We start from the raw sequence: 3,876 nt of genomic DNA on the forward strand, positions 1-3,876 counted from the left end.
CTAAGGCCAGAGAGCACTCTGACAGAGAACTGCAACTACTGGCAGTTGGAAGTTAGGCAAGCATGTTCTCAGTGGCAGGAACATGAGGTATAGACAGGTGCCCAGGGTATCCACCAGGTGCTAAAGCCCATATGATTCCTCTGATTCCTGTGCTCCTCTGATCCCCGTACTCCTGTGACTGAGTGCTTGTTCTGTGTAGAAGCCTTTATGCTGATAATTTCATTTTCCAACTGTAATCATCATCATGATTTTACAACGACAAAGGTCACTAACTCTGCCAAGGTCACGTGCCAATTCCCAGCAGGATCTCTCTGACTCCAAACCAGGACTCTCCCTGCACTTCAGTAAATACCCACCACTCATTCCTCACACGGGGGAGTTTGACCAAGACCAGCGTTTCCTTCCTGTCCAACACTGCACTCTGCCTTGACTGGTTCATTCACAATGGCATTGAGAGCCGTCCCAAATACCCAACAGTCGGGTGACAAGTACAGGACACTGTTGTGTGGAACAGCAGAGTTCTATGGGCCTGTTGCCTGCCTGAGACTTCCCAACGAGCATTCCATGTGGCCATGTGCTCAATGAGAGTAGGAGGCCTGCAAGCATCACACGGCCCCCGAGCTGCTCTCACGCTCCCTACTAAGAGGAGCCTAAGCACCTGCAGGGTGTGACAACCCCTCAAATAAATGAAAAAATAATGAACCCCAGTCCTTGATCACGAGAACAAAACTGCACGATTCAGCATGCGGACCCATGAAGTCATTTCCAGAGGCATCCCCTCCAACAGAGAAAAGCACATCTATCTCAAATAGCCTCCCTTCTACAGGGCTCTGCAGCAGTGAAGGAACTTGTTTTTATGGAGTTTGTTAATTCAAAGTGAATTTGAACCAATGGCATTGCTATCTTTCTGGGAAAGTGTAGTAATGACTTTTAACTTAATATTAATACATTCAAGTCACAACACTTAAAGTTTTGTTAAATAAACAAAATGTCTTTAAATTTATGTCTAATGTCTCAGGGTTCTTGTTTCTTTCTTCCTAATGTTTGAGGTTTTTGGGTTTTGATCCTATGTAAGGCCCATTGTTAAGGAAAAAGTTGTCTGTCTAATATTCCTTTTCTAAAATTACAGAATTATTTAAGAGACAATTGTGCTTAAGTTCAAGAATAAATGTTTAGAAGGAAAGGCAGAATCAGGTGACACTGAACCTTTCAGGTTCTGTCTGATGCTGGTAAATTATCCATATTATGCAAGTTAACAAACATAATTTGCATTTTCCTGCGGCAAAACAAAAAATTGCGGATGAGCAGACTCCACTTTCTGTAATGACTAGTTAAAAGGAAGATTGTTCCAGATAGGTATCTAGAACATCTGCAAGTCAAATTAGAGCACAAAATATTAGGGCTCCCTGTATTCCAGACAAAGGAGCCCCTGCACTCCTGACATGAGCAGTCTCCTGACAATTTAAAGGGAATGTATTTCATTTTTATTTATTTTAAATTTTTTTGGTCTTTGAGCCACACCCAGCAGTGCTCAGGGCTTACCCCTGACTTTGCATTCAGGAATTACTCCTGGTGTCTCAGGGGACCATACGTAGCTCTAGCAATCAAATCTGGGTTTATGCAAGGCAAGCATCCTACCCACTGTGCTGTTGTTCATCTTAAAGACAATCTCTGGGAATTTTAGTCTTTTTATTACTATTATTATTGAATCACCATGTGGAAAGTTACAAAGCTTCCAGGCTCAAGTCTCAGTTACACAATGCTCGAACACCCATCCCTTCACCAGTGCACATATTCCACCACCAAGAACCACGGTACACCTCTCCCCATCCCGCGCCCTCCAGCCCCCCACCCCGCCTGTGTAGCTGATAAATTTCACTTTACTTTCTCTTTACTTTGATTTGATTACATTTAATATTTCAACAAAAAATTCACTATTATTGTTTGCAATTTCCCCCTCCCAAAGTCAGACCTGCTGGAAAGGAAGCATTTGATAATTTCTTTTACATTGCTGAGAATGAAGAGATGTGAGGTCGTGTGGCCACATTAGCGGCTGCGAGGTTTTGGATTTCTGTATTTTAGTATTTTAGTAACTGAGTCCTGATAAGTTTCTGCCAGAAGTTGCATCATTGCTAGCTCATACCTCTCTGCTATATTATATTCCACATACGAGTGCAATCTTTCTATGTCTGTCTCTTTCTTTCTGACTCATTTCACTCAACATGATACTTTCCATGTTGATCCACTTATATGCAAATTTCATGACTTCATGCTTTCTAACAGCTGCATAGTATTCCATTGTGTAGATATACCAAAGTGTCTTTAACCAGTCATCTGTTTGTGGGCATTTGGGTTCTTTTCAGATTGTGGCTATTGTAAACAATGCTGCAATGAACATAGAAATGCAAATGTGATTTCTACTATACCTTTTTGCCTCTCTGGGATATATTCCCAGGAGTGGCATTGCTGGGTCAAATGGGAGCTCAATTTCTAATTTTTTGAGAATTGTCCACATTGTTTTCCAAAAGACCTGAACAAGTTGGCATTCTCGCCAGCAGTGAAGAGGAAGAGTCCCTTTCTCCCCACATCCACGCCAACAGCGGTTGCTTTTGTTTTTTTGGATGTGGGCCAGTCTCTGTGGTGTGAGATGGTATCTCATTGTTGTTTTGATCAGTGTCTCCCTGATGATTAGTGATGTTGAACATTTTCTCATGTGCCTCTCACCATTCGGATTTCTTCTTTGGGAAAGTTTCTGTTCATTTCATCACCCCATTTTTTGATCGGGCTGGCAGTTTTCTTCTTGTGGAGTTCAACCAGTGCCTTGTATATCCTTGATATCAACCCCTTATCGGATAGGTATTGGGTAAATATCCTTTCCCAATCTGTAGGCTATCTTTGTACTTTTGTCACTGTATCTTTTGAGGTGCAGAAGCTTCTAAGTTTAAGGTAGTCTCATTTATTAATCTCTGTTTTCACTTCCTTGGCCAGTGGCGTGTCATCTTTGAAGATACCGTTGGCTACAATGTCGTGGAGGGTTTTGCCGACCTTGTCTTCAATGTACCTTATGGATTCTGGTCTGATGTTGAGGTCTTTAATCCATTTTGATCTGACTTTTGTACATGGTGATAAGTGGAGATCTGAGCCCATTTTTTTGCATATAGTCCAGTTTTGCCAGCACAATTTGTTAAACATGCTTTCCTTGCTCCATTTCACATTAATTGCTCCCTTATCAAAGATTAGATGATCATATATTTGGGGGGGGTGTCAGAGTATTCAACCCTGTTCCATTGGTCTACAGCTCTGCCTTTGTTCCAGTACCATGCTGTTTTAATGACTACTGCTTTATAGTAGAGTTTGAAGTTGGGGAGGTTGATTCCTCCCATTTTGTTTTTCCCAAGAATTGATTTACCTATTTGTGGGTGCTTATTGTTCCATATGAATTTCAGGAGTGCTTGCTCCATTTCTTTGAAGAATGTCAAGGGTATCTTTATAGGGATCGCATTGAATTTGTACAATGCTTTGGGGAGTATTGCCATTTTGATAATATTAATTCTTCAAATCCATGAGCAGGGGATATCTTTCCATTTCCTTGTGTCCTCTTTTATTTCCTGAAGTAGCATTTTGTAGTTTTTATTATACAAGTCCTTTACCTCCTTAGTTAAGTTGATTCTGAGGTTATTGATTGTTTGAGGCACAATTGTGAACGGGCTTGCTTTTATCATGTCACTTTCTTCGCTCTCATTATTTGCATATTGGAAAGCCATGGACCTTTGGGTGTTGGTTTTATAGCTTGCAACTTTACTGTACAAGTCTATTATTTCTAAGAGTTTGTTAGTAGAGGTTTTAGGGTTCTCTAAGTGTAGTATCATATCGTCT

This window comes from Sorex araneus, chromosome 2 (assembly GCF_027595985.1).
Source record: "Sorex araneus isolate mSorAra2 chromosome 2, mSorAra2.pri, whole genome shotgun sequence".
Lineage (NCBI taxonomy): Eukaryota > Metazoa > Chordata > Mammalia > Eulipotyphla > Soricidae > Sorex > Sorex araneus.